General features: G+C 47.1%; 1 protein-coding gene and 1 non-coding gene across 4 annotated transcripts in view; both read left to right on the top strand.

The window, feature by feature from the left end:
* Window positions 1-8928: 8928 nt before the first annotated feature.
* On the top strand, window positions 8929-9035 carry LOC123461154. The gene has a single exon (XR_006637471.1). It is a non-coding gene; the product is annotated as a U6 spliceosomal RNA (small nuclear RNA).
* Window positions 9036-11919: 2884 nt separating this feature from the next.
* Hlcs (holocarboxylase synthetase) overlaps window positions 11920-16355 on the top strand; it is a 217878-nt gene continuing 213442 nt past the window's right edge. The window contains exons 1-2 of one of the 3 annotated variants that reach the window (XM_045150867.1): window positions 11920-12054; window positions 12273-12376. The gene's annotated coding sequence lies outside the window, so the exon portion shown is untranslated. Of the gene's footprint in view, window positions 12055-12241; window positions 12377-16355 lie in introns of those variants that run through there. The other 2 variants (XM_045150864.1, XM_045150865.1) reach the window with 2 other exon arrangements.

Raw genomic sequence — 16355 nt, 5'->3', positions numbered from 1 at the left:
TGCTTGTGCTGTTACCCACTGGGCCATCTCCTAGTCCCTGATTGCTTTTCTTTAATGAGGCAAGCCCAGCAGACTGGCCTTTTTTTTCTTTTTTTAAATGAGTGAGGCTGGTGGTGGTGGGGGTGCGGGGAATGGGGAGAATTGGCACTCCAGGGCCTCCATCCACAATTGAACTCCAGACATGTGTGCCACCTTGTGCGCATGTGCAACCTTGTGTGCCTGTGTCGCTGTGTGCTTGGCTTAAGTGGGATCTGGAGAGTCAAACATGAGTCCTTAGGCTTCATAGGCAGGCGCCTTAAGCACCACTAAGCCATCTTTCCAGCCCTATTCCCTGATTTTTATAGTGGCATTTGCTCATGCATCTGATCCATGATCTCAAGCGTGGTAGGCACAGTGAAAATTCTGTACAATAGGCCAAATTTGACAAATAGATTCAAGTACTTTCCAGTAAATTGAGTTCCACAGCCAGTCACTAATGTAGCAGGAATGCCCCAAGTAGAAACAATGAGAACAGACTGCTTGCTACTGCTAAGGTGGTGGCTTTCCCACAGGAGAAAGCTTCAACCCAGTGGGCAGACATACAAACACATGCATTCTTCTGTAAGATGCACTTGCATAAATCTAACTGCTGGGTTTACAGTGGCCCATTCAGTAATGGGAAATTGTGGGTCCTTGTGACCCATGAGGTGGTTTACCAGGATGATGTTTGGGACAAATAGAGCATCTTGAGTGTGCCTGGTAAGCCTTTCTTAGGGAGAGTCCCTGAAGATGCTGTTTAGCCAAAGAGATTTTCTCTAGTACCCAATGAGTATGTGTTGTGGAAAAGGCATTCGGGTCCTCAGGAGAATTATGTGCTTTTTATTAGATCCCATTCAAAGACTCTTTTGGGAATGGGATTTACCACCTTTTGTGGCCAACCATCTTTTTTTCATAATAGCACCGTCTGTTGAGCCTGAAACAAGGTGTTAGGTGTCAGGAAAGCCCTTGAGCCCCATACCCTAGGTTCATGTACTTTTAACCAAAGAATCGAATAAAATAAGACTGAGAAGAATAATTATTAAATTATTATACTTATTTAGGGAAGTTCAGAACCAAGGGGAGGAAAACGAATGCACCCACATGGTCTGGGCTGGTGGTGGTCTTGGAAAAACCGCAGAGAGGGCAGGCAAGGAAGTTCAAAGAGCTCCTGCCAGGTGGGGAACAGTAGGGGGTAAAGAGCCCATGTGGGAAGTCGGGGTTAGAGGGTCTCCCTTTGCCTTAGCCAGGGCCCAGCTGAGGGGAAAATCACCTGAAGCTGGAGGTTCATGAGTGATCTCGCAGCCCAGAGAGCTTGCCCGCCCCCTCACAAACGTCTTTATAACCTTATGGTGGTGTGCTCTACTTTCCAGTTCAGGTGATCCAGAGAGACAGCTAGCTGATTAGCCTGGGCTAGGGGCTGTCTCAGGAAGAGACTAGCCATGATGTCAAGTTCTGGGGCTAAGCTTGACCAACCATAATGTCAGGATTCGATTTAAATCCTAGGAGAGACCTCCCTCCCAGGAGGGGCCCCAGGTTGTTTGTGGAAAAACACATCTCAGGATGAGATAAGAAGTCAGATCATACTTTGATCTCTAGCAAAGTGGAGCCTGCAAGAATATATTCAAGAGCCCAGTCACTCTAACTGCCTAACAAAGCTACCTGACTCCCTCTAAGTGGGATTTTTTTTTTAAATGGTTAATTATTTGGGCAAATATATAACATTTAATGATTCTGAGATCTGTCGGCCATTGTTTTGTTCATTTTTCTTTTTTTTCAAGGTAGGGTCTCCCTGTAAACAAGGCCGACCTGAAACTCATTCTGTAGCCCCACACTGTCTTAAAATTCAACTCTCATCCTCTTACTATCTGCCTCCCAAATGCTGGGATTAAAGGCGTGGGCCACTGTACCTGGCTCTGTTGGCCACAGGAAGTTGGATGTCTTCCTTGTTTCTGCTGCATTCCTGGAACAGGAGTACTCCAAAATGTTAGCTGCTTTTGTTTCTGTTAAACAACATGATCTGTGAATTCAGCCATTTGAGCAGATTTAATCCCAGACAAATGAGTATTACTGTAATCCTAGCACTTGGAAGGTGGAGGCAAGAGGATTTGGGGTTCATGGCCAGCTTTGGCTATATGGTCAGTTCATGGCTGGCCTGGGCAACACGAGAGCTGTGTAAGTAAAACAAAATAGCAGCGAGAGGCCAGGCGTGGTGGCGCACATCTTTAATCCCAGCACTCGGGAGGCAGAGGTAGGAGGATCACTGTGAATTCGAAGCCACCCTGAGACTCCATAGTGAATTCCAGGTCAGCCTGGGCTTGAGTGAGACCCTACCTCAAAAAACAAACAAAGAAACAAAAATAGCAGTGGGAGTAATGGTATCTTGCCTGAAAATGCCCTGGCAGGTCTCATAAATAAGAACCATCATTAAAAAAAATAATTCTGCATTTTCAATGGACATTCCCAATATGTCTGTCTTTCTTTCTTTCTTTCTTTCTTTCTTTCTTTCTTTCTTTCTTTCTTTCTTTCTTTCTTTCTTTCTTTCTTTCTTCCTTTCTCTCTCTCTCTCTCTCTTTTTTTTTTTTTGAGGCAGGGATTCACTGTAGCCCAGGCTGACCTGGAATTCACTATGTAGTCTCTCAGGGTAGTCTTGAATTTACAGGGATCCTCCTCCCTCTGCCTCCTGTGTGATGGGATTAAAGGTGTGTGTCACCACACCTGGCTCTTGTAGGCGAAGGGAAGAGCTCATGTTTATCTTCTTCCGATTCATCTGGTATGGGGATTAAGAGAGTTGCACACACCAGGCAAACATCTGGAGGTGAAAGCCAAAGTTCGTCAGAAGAAGTGACCTGGCTCCCTGTGTGATGCTGGATATGAGTGTGGACGATCTGCGGAATAGCACGTAAATGGGGCGGCGGCGGGGGGGTGGTGTGGGGGCAGCTGCTGCTGATCTCCAGTCTATGGCCAGGGACAACCAGGAGGCAGAAAAGCAAATGCACAGAGTTAGGGTTTGGAGGCATGGTGGGGAAGAAGGCTGAATATATTAGTGTTGCAGTTGGCTTTGCATCGCTGGCAGAAAATACCCAACCAAAAGCAGCTTGTGGGAGGACAGGGTTTATTTTGGCTTATAGACTCGAGGGGAAGCTCTGTGATGGGGGGGGGGGACGTGGCATGAGCAGAGGCTGGGCATCCTGGCCCACATCAGGTTGACAACAGCAGCAGGAGAGTGTGCCACACACTGGCGAGAGAAAGCTGCTATAACACCCATAAATCCTCTCCCAACGATACATCACTTCCAGGAAGCCCTGATTTCCAAACTGCCACCAGCTGGTGACCTACCATTCAGAACAACATAAGTTTATGGGGCACACCTCGATCACACTATCACAACTAGTAAACAGAGGTTCCGACGAGTGCCCTATTACACATGCTCTGGAACAGGAAGAGAAAACCCGTATCCGTTCTTTCTCATTTCTGGAACAAACTGCCTGGCCAGAGGTCACTTGTGGAAGGGAAGGGTTCTTTCCAGCCGACAGCTGCAGAGCCAGAGTCCATCGCGGTAGGAGAGGAAGGCAGGAGAGGGAGCTGGCCTCTCCTCCGTCTACCAGCACCTACCTGGTGAAGTGCTTACCACACAAGTATGAGAACCTGAGTTCAAGCCCCCGAACCCACGTTAAAAGACCAGGGGGCGGGCAGGGGCTGGAGAGATGGATCAGCAGTTAAAGGTATTTACTTGCCAAGCCAGATGGCCCAGGGTTCAGTTCCCCAGTGCCCACATAAAGCCAGATGCATAATGTGGCACATGTGTCTGGAGTTCATTTGCAGTGGCAGGAAGCCCTGGTATGCCCACTCACTCACAGGGAAGCCGCGACATTGAGGTATAACCGGGCAAATGAGAATAGAGGGAAAAAGGAAGATGACATGTTGGTTTGTAGGTGCACTTGAGTGACTGAAATTTTAGGAACAACTGCCTTTACTGACTGCAAGATGCAAGGTAAGTCTTTACTGAAGAGAAACAAGCTTATAAACTTTTCTATCAAGACCCCAGGTAATTTATTTTTAAGAAGTTAATTTAGTTCATAGTTTGGGAGGTTGGGAAGTCCAAGGGCATAATAGCCACTGGTGAGGGCCTCTGCACTGTGTCATACACGGGAGAGCAAGCTAGAGGGATCAGAAAGCCACCTGTGGAGAAGTAGGTCACATGCCCCAGAACTGCCCAGATCCATTTGTAAGGGTGGAGCCCTCCTGACCTAAGTGACTCCCATTGGACTCCACTTTTGTATTGCCCATCTGGGAATGAGAGGTCAGCAACAGTGAAGCTGGGCATGGTGGCACTCCTGAGGATCGTCATGAGTTCAAGGCTAGCCAGGGGTACAAAGTGAGTTCCATGTCAGGCTGGGCTAGAATGAAACCTTGCCTCAAAGCAAACAAAGTTCAACCACATGAACATGAGCTTTTGGAGGGCACATTCAAGCCATACCAGATGCATTTTGATGCTCTTGAGAAAGGATTTATACCTGGCACAGGGTGAATAGGGGCTGAATTGGCACCGGGCTAACATAAATCTGAATTCAGTTACCGCAACGTGGTTAAGTAAGAGAAATTGTTCTTGGGAAATATACCCTGGAGTGCCTAGGGGTGAAAGGTCATGATTTCCACAGCTTAATCTCAAATGGTTCTGGAAAGAAAATAATCTTGTTCTATGAAGAGACTACATAATGTTTTGCTCAATAGATTCCTTATCGTTATTTAAAAATTTCCGACTTTGAAAATCACTCTTATGATGGTGCTATGAACACCTTTACAAATATATTTTATTTCTTCACGCCATTCCTAGGGCAAATGCCTGGTTATGAATACGAAATACAGAAGTGTAAATGTTTTTATGGTTTCCAAGAAGAGCGGCTGATTGAAATGGAAGGTTTTTTTAGACACAGGTGAGGGCAGAGAATGCAAACAGTGAAAAGCGCTTATGAGCAGCCTTGTAAGCAGGAAGCAGGATCCAGGTGAGTCCAGCTTTTTCAGGCTCAGAAATGTCCCTGCCGTTATCCTTGGGTCTGTCCTGCCCTAAATTTAGGTTTTTGGGCAATAAGGCATTTGTAATTAGCTGGCTATTGTCTCTAAGAGATTTACCTCAGGATCACAGTGGGAGCTTGGTAAGCATGGACTGCATTGGTCTCCACTTTCTTTTTCTTTCTTTTTTTTTTTTTTTTTTTTTTTGGTTTTTCGAGGTAGTCTCACTCTAGCCCAGACTAACTGGGATTCATTATGGAGTCTCAGGGTGGTGTAGAACTCATGGCGATCCTCCTACCTCTGCCTCCCGAGTGCTGGGATTAAAGGCGTGCGCCACCACGTTCAGATTGTTCTCTACAGTTTACACTGTGAAAATCAGTATGAGTATAACATCTACAAGAAACAGTATTTGACCTAAAATACCGAATTGAAAACAAATAAAAATCACTGATAACTCAAGTATAAAGTATTATAATTATTTTGGAAAACAATTTAGAATTACCTTTGCTGTGAGTTTGCTAGGCTGAAAACACCAACAACGTTTGTGTCTTTCCATAATGTAAGAATGTATTGATTAGCCCTAAACTTACAATCTATTTCAGTTTCATTGGTTGCAATTTGCTAAGTAATCTGATTTTCCTTGGTAGCATGTTTATTGGTAATCATTACAGGTGTTTGTTTGTTTTTGAGGTAGGGTTTCACTCTAGCTCAGGCTGACCTAGAACTCAGTAGTCTTATGCTCGCCACAAATTCTCAGTGATTCTTCTGCCTCTGCCTCCTGAGTACTGGGATTTACCATTGTGTACCACCATGGCTAGCCAGTACAGGGTTTTTTTTTTTTTCTTATCAAGGTAGGATTTTGCTCTGGCCCAGGTTGACCTGGAATTCACTATGCAATCGCAGGGTGGCCTCGACCTCACAGCGATCCTCCTACCTCTGCCTCCTGAGTGCTGGGATTAAAGGTGTACCACCATGGCCTGGCCACTATAGGTTATTTTTTTTTTTTTTAAAGAGATAGTGAGAGTGAAATAATAAGAGAGAGAGAGAATTGGTGTCAAGGCCTCAGCCATTGTCATTGCAGTTGAACTCCAGATGCTTGCACCCCTTAGTGCATGTGTGCGACTTTGTGCTTGTGTCACCTTTGTGAATCTGGCTTACATGGGATCTGGAGAGAGACTGACCGTGGGTCCTTAGGCTGTGCAGGCAAGCACCTTTATCGCTAAGCTATCTCTCCAGCCCTACTACAGGATTTTGGAAAAACATTTTTATTTATTTATTTGCAACAAGCAAGAGTAACATATGGAGGGAGGGAGAGAGAGAATGGATGAGTGCTCCAGGACCTGCTGCCACTGCAGACAAACTCAGATGCATGTGCCACTTTGGGTATCTGGCTTTACATGAACACTGGGGAGTGGAACCTGGGCTGTCGGGCTTTGCTAGCAAGTGCCTTTAACTGCGGAACCATCTCCAGCCCACAATCACAAGTTTGAAAATTCGAATCCTTAATTTTTTTATTTTTCATGTATTTTAAAAATATTTTATTTTATTTTTTGGCTTTTCCAGGTAGGGTTTCACTCTAGTCCAGGCTGACCTGGAATTTACTATGTAGTCTCAGGGTGGCCTCGAACTCACAGTGATCCTCCTACCTTTGCTTTGCTAGTGCTGGGATTAAAGGCATGTGCCACCAGGCCTGGCTATTTTATTTATTTACTTGAGAGAGAAAGAAGCAGAGAGAGAGAGAATGGGTGCTCCAGGGCCTCAAGCCCTGAAAACGAAATCCAGGTACATATGCCATCTTGTATATCTGGCTTACGTGGGTCCTGAGGAATTGAACTTGGGTCCTTTGGCTTTGTAGGCAAGTGCCTTAACTTCTAAGCCACCTCTCCAGCCCCAAATTCTAATCTTAATTTCTAAACTTAACTCTCGGGTCATATCTAACACTTCATATAGTAGTGTGTGGGTGGTGTAGGTTTAGGTTACAGAACGGCTAGTGAGGGTCACAGAGGCCACGGAGTTTAAAGAGGCCTCGCTGCAGGCAGTGGCGGAGCTGATACAGATGCTAAGACCGTTGTGCAGTTGGTTAGGTACTGAGGAACACAGCCGCAGAGCTGGGGCATGGGGCCATAGGGATGTTGAAGTGAGGCACAGAAAGGGTCTGCATGCACGGTGAGATGGGTGGCCGTTCAGTGAGCTGCCTCAGGCGGTGGTGGCTTTGCTGATGAGCTGAAGCCCTGAGAACAGTTGGGTGTTAGCTGCTGGTTAGTTCATTGATGTGCATTCATGGGGGTCAGGGGAGGTGGAGTGTTGGATAACAGATCATAGGGGCTGTTGCTATCACAGTGTCAGATGTCCCTCCTTTTATGTGATCCAGGTAAGGGGGTTTCATTGGTCTGGTATGTTTGATAAATTCTCGGACCTTGTTTTTCTGATTCAGTGTTCATATACCTGTGTGACTGCCTATTCTAAGTCTATCTGGCTAAATTTATAGGTGGTGCCTTTTTTTTTTTTTTTTTTTAATTTTGAGGTAGGGTTTCCGTCTGGCTCAGGCTGATCTGAAACTTACTATGTAGTTTCAGGGTAGCCTCGAACTCATGGAAATCGTAGCTATTGCTGCTTCCCAAGTGCTGGGACTAAAGGTGTGTGCCACCAGGCCTAGCTTAGGTGATGTCATGTGTCAATCCATGACTCGTGGGTAGGGCTGGACAGTGGTGATTATCTATGCACAAACAGGTGCAGTCATTCAGCCTTTGCATTTGCTCTCAAGATGGAGCTAAATGCTGCTTCACAAAACTGGAGTCCCCAGTAGGGGAGATACCATGATCCAAAATGGTGTCACCTGAGGCAAGGCCCAATCTGTAAGCAACTGCATCCCACAATGTACAAGACCTCCACAGCCTTTTCAAGCTGAACATTAGCTCAGTCTATGCCAGGCAGTAATTTTACTCACAGATCTACACCAGAGAAATGCTTGTCTGTAGACAAGTCAGTACTCCAGGGGACAAGGTAATGGGTGTCAGAGGAGCACTGTTGGTCAGAACAACCAACCTGAAAATACCCCAGTGCCCATCAGCAGGGGACAGCTGAATACTGTATGATATAGCCACATGTCAAATAGTACATAGGAATGCATGTGAATTGAGCGAAGCCAGTCACAGCTGCATGTGTGAGTCTTAGAAACCTTGAAAAATGAATGTAAGGTTCAGACATCTACTTGATGAAAAAAAAATTTTTTTTATAAAGCCCCAAACAAAGCCAGGACTGGGCTTAGAATCACAGCTCCCTGGGTGGCTGAAGTTGTGGGATTGCAAGTTCAAAGTTTGCCTGGCCTGCAGAGCTAGTACAAGGTCAGCCTAGGCAGCTTATTGAGAACTTGTCTCAATCAGGGTCTAATGCAGAAGAGGTGGCAGAAAGAATGTAAGAGCCAAAGGGTAGGACTCTGTACAACGTGCTCCCTCCAGACACAAAATGGCCTGGATATCCATGACCTCACAGTGCCTGACACTACCTACACAAGACCATCATAAGAGGAGGAAAAGATCATGACATCAAAATAAAAGAGAGACTGATTGAGATGGGGAGGGGATATGATGGAGAATGGAATTTCAAAGGGGAAAGGGGGGGGGAGCGAGGGAAGGTATTACCATGGGATACTTTTTATAATCATGGAAAATGTTAATAAAAATTGAGAAAAAAAATAAATAAATAAAGTGGAAAGCCATCCAAGAAGACAAAAAAAAAAAATTGTGTCAAAATGAAAATTGAAAAGAGGGCTGAGGATATCGTTCAGTGGTAGAGTGCTGTGGAAGTCCTAGGTTCAAACCCCAGTTTAAAAAAACGTTTTAAAAAGTTAAAAATGAAAAACTTCAAAACAGTGTACTAGGTACAATTGTATAAGATTCAGCTAAATCTTGGGCAGCACATATACTAAAACTGGAACGATACAGAGAAGATTGGCATGGCTCCTGCACAAGGATGACACCGAAATTCATGAAGATTTATTTAATTCTTTTGAGTATGTCTCTGTGTGTGTGTGTGTGTGTGTGCGCGCGCGCATGAGCACACTTGTGTGCGTTTCTGGGGATCAAGTCCAGGAGCTCCTACACATTAGGTAAGCACTGTATCATGAAGCTACATCCTTATCACTAAGACTTATTTACTTTTTAAATATTTTATTTATTTATTATTTATTATTTACTTGAGAGAGAGAGCGAGGCAGACAGACAGTGAGAGAGAATGGGCGCGCCAGGGCCTCCAGCCTCTGCAAACAAAATCCAGACGCATGCGCCACCTTGTGCATCTGCCTTATGTGGGTCCTGGGGAATTGAACCTGGTCCTTTGGCTTTGCACACAAGTGCCTTAACTTCTAAGCCAGCTCAGTTTTTGTTTTTTTTTATATAGACAGGCCCATATTATCTTTATTTCATATATTTTTTAAAATTTTTATTAACATTTTCCATGATTATAAAATATATCCCATGGTAATTCCCTCCCTCCCCACCCCCACACTTTCCCATTTGAAATTCCATTCTCCATCATATTACCTCCCCATTACAATCATTGTAATTACATATATACAATATCAACCTATTAAGTATCCTCCTCCCTTCCTTTCTCTACCCTTTATGTCTCCTTTTTACCTTACTGGCCTCTGCTACTAAGTATTTTCATTCTCACGCAGAAGCCCAGTCATCTGTAGCTAGGTGTTTTTTTAAAGCAAAGGAATGAGAAATGTGAAATTGAGGATGGACAGCCTGGAACTTACGGCGAGCCTCCCTCAGTTTGCCGCGTGCAGGGACTAAAGGTGGGCACCACCATGCCCAGCTTTATGGGGGACATTTCAGATTCAAACCACAACAGGTGGTCAAAAGTTGTTGCAGAGGACTGCTGTCTTGAGTGTTATGAGAGCAGGCCACAGAGGACAGGGGCCAAGCGCCCGTCGAGGGGCTCGGCAAATCGAGGAGCACGCTCAGACACTGGACGTTTTGTAGGCACTAAAAATGGTGTTCCTGGTCAGCACAGTGGCGCACACCTTTAATCCCAGCACTCGGGAGGCAGAGGTAGGAGGATCACCCTGAGTTCGAGGCCACTCTGAGTCTACATAGTGAATTCCAGGTCAGTCCGGACTAGAGTGACACCCTACCTCGAAAAAAGCAAAAAAAAAAAAAAAAGATGTTCCTGACTCTGCTCACCCCTGAAGCTCAGCTTTCCTGTTTGCCAGGAACGCTGGCAGGCAGAGGGTGTCTTGGTGAGGTTTCCCTGGACGTAGGGTGATTGTGCAGACCATCCTTAAACATGCCCCCGGAGGCCAAATGCTCCCTGAGCCCATCTGTCTCCTCTTTAGGGGAGAGTACTCTCAATAGCATTGGGCTTCAGTCCCTATTGCCCCACAGAAGCAAGATTTCTTATTTTCTTTAAAAATGATCTAACTTTGAGCTGAGTGGGGTGGTGCACACCTTTAATCCCAGTGCTTGGGCCGCTGAGGTAGGAGGGTTGCTGTGAGTTCAAGTCCAGCCTGGGCTACAGAGTGAGTTCTAGGTCAGCCTGAGGTAGAGTGAGACTCTGCTTCAAAAAAAACAACAATAAAAGCTTACCTTTGTGTGTGTGCGCATGCGTGTACAAGCCTTGGTTGTTGTCCCTCAGGTACAGTCCCATCTTTTTTTTTTTTCAACAGTCTTTCAGTGGTCTGGTGCTTACCAAGTAGGCTGGACTGGCTGGCCAAGGAGCCAAAAAGGTCCATGTGTCTCTACCTCTCCAGAGCTGGAATCACAAGTGCAGACCCTTGTGCCTTTCTTTAAACAACAACAACAGAAGGAAAACATCAAACTCAGGTCTTCATGCTTGTAAGGCACACACTTTGCCCACTGAGCTATCTCCCTAGCCCCCTGGAATAAAGAATTCTTGAGCCCCCCCTGGAGTCCGTTGGCACAGGCCTGTGAGCCCAGCTACTTAGTAGGTTGAGGCAGGAACATTGCCTCTTCCCCATAACGGATGGCTGCCCCCACAATGCATGACCCACATCCCCACGGGGACAACTGGCATCCCCAACCAGGAGGGTCCCTTTGGGGAGGGGGGTAGGGATGAGGGTAAGAATGGTGCCAACATGTGCTGTTTACACACTGAGTATGTACATAACTAATAAAGAAAAAAAAAAGTTCATGGGCTAGAGAGATGGCTTAGCGGCTAAGCGCTTGCCTGTGAAGCCTAAGAACCCCGGTTTGAGGCTCGATTCCCCAGGACCCACGTTAGCCAGATGCACAAGGGGGCGCACGCGTCTGGAGTTCGTTTTCAGTGGCTGGAAGCCCTGGCGAGCTCATTCTCGCTCGTTCTCCCTCTGCCTCTTTCTGTCTCTGTCACTCTCAAATAAATAAATTTAAAAAAAATTTAAAAAAGTTCAAAGCCAGGCTGGTCATCTTAGTGAGACCCTGTTTCGAATTAAAAAGAAAAGATGCTGGGGGCGGGGGGCGGGTGTGTGTCTGTAGCTCAGTGGTAGAGCACTTACTTGCCTAGCATGCGTGAGACCCTAGGTTCAATACCCATTACTACAAAAAACAAAAACAAAAATAAAACCCTTTAGTTTGGAACCAGAAGGGAAGCCTTCTTGCTTGATACTTCTGGGCTGAATATATGAAGGACTTGGGGTATATATGTGAGAATTAAGCCCCGCCCCGCCGCCCGCCATCCTTAGGGTGGAGAGGGAATTCTGGAAGAGCAAGAGTTAACAGATCTGGAGCTGGGTTGCTCAATGAAAAGAGGGAGGAATAACTTGGGCCCTCTAAAGAAAGACCCCATTCTTTCCCCCTCATTCACTCAGCAAAATCTGGTGCCAGCCTCATTATGTGCCGCGACAACCTCAGAGTCTGCTCCAGAGGGTTCCAGTCTCAAGGCGGGTAGACGGGGGCATACAAGCCATCACTCACAAACTGGGCAGGGGACCTCAGAAGCAGGCCCTACGTAGCTTTGGGGGGTCAGGCTGGGTCTCCGCGGTGGAGGTGGCATGTGACCTTTGAGGCCAGCCCTAAAGGCCAGGTAGATCCGGGCCCCGGGGGCGGCGGGGGGGGGGGGGGGTTGTTGAGCAGCCCATGCAGGAGCATGTGTGCAGAGCTCTGGAGGAGCCTCAGCCTCAGCCAGGGTGACCAGAGGTGGCCCGAGCACCACCTGACCCTCAGGCTGGGACGGGGTGTGGTCAGGATTTAGGACTGCCACCTGACCTGCCCTTTCCCACGGTCTGTGCTGGTCCCCTCCAGGCGCTTTCCATTGCCGGTCACCGGCTCGAGGGCTGGGAACAGTGCCGGGGCCACAGAGGGGCCAGGATCTCCGGCGAGGGACAGTGACTGCCTGATCCGTGCAGGTAAGTGCTTTCCCTGACTGTGTAACTGTGTAACTGGGGCCCCACGGTGGCTGGCGTTGGGGACACTTGCGGGGTAGTGGGCTCCCCAACAACTAGCCACGTTGCCCGACTTGGCTTGGGTTTCCTGCCTTTGACGTGTCCATTTGTCCTCCCAGGGGGAGTTATTTATAGACAGGGATCGTTTCTTCACCGCAGTGCTCTTCTGGCTTTGCTTGGTGGGGCTGGTGACTGTCATCTGCCCAGGGCTGAGTGGATCCCCGTAAAGCCACTTCTTATTCAGGTCCATCACTCTGCTGGCTTCTTTAACAGTCCCACCTGGTGTTTGTCAGCACGGTGACACCACCGCCCTGTGGCTACCACATTGCTCCTTCATGGTGTTATCTTAGGATAAGCCATCGCCCAGTGCCTTGGGCTGAAAGTGGGGCTTGCATAAAAATCTCTTTAAACAAAACCATAAGTTACTGGGCTGGGAATGCAGCTCAGCTGAATAGTATTTGCCTAGATTGCACAAGGCCCTGGGTTCGATCTCCAACACCGAAGACACCAACCAGAAGTTGACCTGCAAAGCACGAGAAATCGAGTGGTCAGGCAGCTTCCCTGCACTTCTGGCTGGAGACCAGGGCTCGGTGCCTCTGGGGAAACTGCAGGTTTGGTCAACACCAAAGCTCACGCCTCATGGCTGGGGAACGGAGCGGGTTGTAGCGAGGCTTGTCTTTCTACCTCCCTTCTTTCCCAGTGCATAGACATTTCCAGCACCAAGTTTATCATAGGTAGGATTTTATTCTTTTAAGCAGCAGTTGGCTTTCTCTAAGTATGGGATTCCCAGTTCCTAGGAGACAACTGTTCAGGCTGGCCGAGGAAGGAGAGAGAGACTATTATGTGAACCTTGGTTGGATGCGCTGCAGGTTGTAATTCAGGCTGTCTTGTGATGTTTTGTAATCTGTGTATGTGGTGTGTGTGTGTGTGTGTTTTGTTTGTGAGGGTTTGGGTACATGTGGAGGTCAAAGGTTGATATTCACCTTTTCCTTTGGGACAGGGTTTTGTGCTGAACCTAGAGCTCATTGATTCGGCGAGGCTAGCCACTGAACCCCAGTGCTGGGATTATAGGGGTGCACTCCATGCCTGGCATTTTATGTGGGCACTAGGAGTCCAAATTGAGGTACTTATGCTAGCTCAGCAAACATTTTACCCACTGAGCCATCTCCCCATAGCTCCATGATTGTCAGGTTATTCCTGTCTGTTTTGCCTAGTGACACCCACAGTCCCAAGGCAGCCACGGTTTTTTTTTTTTTTTTTTCTTTCCCCAAGGTAGGGTCTCTCTGTAACTCAGGCTAACCTGAAATTCACTATGTAGTCTCAGGGTGGCCTTGAACCCATGGTGATCCTCCTACCTCTGCCTCCCTCCTGAGTGCTGGGACCCAGCAGGGTTCTTTTTAACTTTGGCCTTTCACTTGAACACTTTCCCTTTAATCCCTCCCCAGCACCCTGGGGGTCATGGGACCTTTGATTTTTCTTGTCCTCAGATCTTAGAAGTGCTCCATCAGGGTCCCACCGAGCCATCAACAGGCTGCGGTCCATTTCAGAACACTTCTGGCTTAGTGGTTAAACACTTGTCGGTGAAGCCTAAGGACCCCGGTTCAAGGCTTGATTCCCCAGGGCCCACATTAGCCAGATGCACAGGGGGTGCATGCGTCTAGACTTCATTTGCAGTAGCTTGAGGCCCTGGCATGCCCATTTTTTTCTCTCTCTCTCTGCCTCTTTCTCTCTCTGTCACTCTCAAATAAATAAATAAAAATTTAAAAAAATGTAAACTTACAACATGAAGAAATTATTTTTGCAGCTTTTTTTTTTTTTTTGTAATCTGATTGCACTGTTATGGAGTATGACCTTTGTAGGTGACATCTTGTCACAGTGTCATGCAAAAGAGACACATATATGGGCCCCTGTATGTGTGGCCCAAGTCAATTCTTCATTCAGTGTGGCGCAGAGGAACCAAAAAGCTGGACACCTGAGAGCCTGGGTGTCCTGCTCTCTTCAATAGGGGTGACTAGGCTGTCTGCAAGAGCTCTTATCAGGATGAGCTGGAAACACCTTGCCCCTTTTGTTCCCTTGCTGTCACTGTCTAGGAGGCAACTCCACCTTCACAGTGGTCATAGCCTCAAGGCCAGCATCAGGCATCTGCTATTGTTCTGCGATAGTGAGGGGTAAGTGACCACTGAAGGTGTTCCCGCGTGGGTCAGAAGCAGCTCTGGAACCCAGGCTGTCTGACTTCTGTCGCTTCCTTCCCCACACCGCAGCTCACACAGGCCCAGCCCTGGGCCCCTGGGAAGGCTGTATAGTCCAATGCCGTCTCCATTTTGCTCAGAGAGGTTTTTAGTCATATTTCCACATTTATTTGTGTCACCTCTTAAACGTGCTCTTCTCCAGACCCTTTAAAAATGGAACCTTTGATTTATTCAGCACCAAATGAAACATCTCTATCACACCCACCAAGGCTGAGGGACCAATGCAGAAGAGGTAATGCAATGAACGTAAGAGCCAAAGGAAGGGGAGGAGTGCTTACAATACTGCCTTCCAGATACAAAGTGGCCTTATTATTCATGACCTCATAGTGGCTGATGGTGCCTACACAAGACCTGCATAATAGGAGGAAAAAAATCATGACATCAAATTAGCAAAGAAATTTGAAAATTGAGAAAAAAAGGGGGATTCAGTGGAGGGGGGGCTTGGGAGAAAAAAAGGGAGTTGTGGGATACTTTTATATTTATGAAAGTCAATAAAAACATTTTTTTTTTAAAATTTATTTATTTGAGAGTGACAGACACAGAGAGAAAGACAGATAGAGGGAGAGAGACAGAATGAGCGCGCCAGGGCTTCCAGCCTCTGCAAACGAACTCCAGACGCGTGCGCCCCCTTGTGCATCTGGCTAACGTGGGACCTGGGGAACCGAGCCACGAACCGGGGTCCTTAGGCTTCACAGGCAAGCGCTTAACCGCTAAGCCATCTCTCCAGCCCAATAAAAACATTTTGAAACAATAAGGTAGAGAGAAACTGAGAAGACACCTGATGTCAACACCTGGCCTTCAAATGCATGTGAATACATGTGCACACCATACACACACACATACGCGCGCGCGCGCGCGCATGCACACACACACACACACACACACAAATGGAACCTTTGTTTCAAGGTACGGGACAGGTTTCCTGGGAAGACAAGCTGCGACACTTGAAGTGGGACTTGCTCATTTTCAGCTCAATTTCCCAACCCGTGGAGGTGGTTTAGATCATGAAGGCCTGGAAGTTTTGGAGTGTGGAAGGGAGAACGCGGCCCTGCGGCCTAGCCCTAAGTCTCCTCAGATCGCTGCCATGGTGGCTCCCTCCTCCACCGAGGAGCTGACCTGCACATGCCTGGAGGTGGAGACCACCCCCCTCTGCTGGGTGACAAGCAAAATTTGCTTGCAATGGAGAAAATTTTGTGAGCACTCCGCTCTCTAGTGGCCAAATAGGTGAAAGAGAGCAGTTCTCCCTCACGAACAAACAGAGGTTGGTTAGCCAGTTTAGTTCTGGAAACTTCTGCTGAGAAGCCACTGAGTGGTAGACGCAGTGCCAAATACTTGGATAGGAAGGTGCCTGAGAAGTCATTGCAAATCACATTTCAACCCACTGAACCATAGCACAGAGGCAAAGAGAGATCATGTAGTATTTTTCCCCCCACCCCTTTAAAATTTGATGTGTGTGTGTGTGTGCGTGTGGGGGTCTGTGTTGCTCAGGCTGGTGTCAAACTGTAGAACTCTAGTGACCCTCCCTTGTGTACCTCCTGATTAGCTGGGATTACAGGCATTTTCTGTGTGTGGCCTTTAATTTTTTATTCATGTATTTTAAAAATATTTATTTATGAGAGAAAGAGAAAATGGGCATGCACCATTCTGAACATTTGGCTTTACGTGGGTTCTGGGGAATTGAACTTGTGTTGGCA

The sequence above is a fragment of the Jaculus jaculus genome, chromosome 5, assembly GCF_020740685.1.
Source record: "Jaculus jaculus isolate mJacJac1 chromosome 5, mJacJac1.mat.Y.cur, whole genome shotgun sequence".
Classification (NCBI taxonomy): domain Eukaryota; kingdom Metazoa; phylum Chordata; class Mammalia; order Rodentia; family Dipodidae; genus Jaculus; species Jaculus jaculus.
Note: the sequence above shows the minus strand (reverse complement) of the source record. Positions and strands in the feature narration are given on the sequence as shown.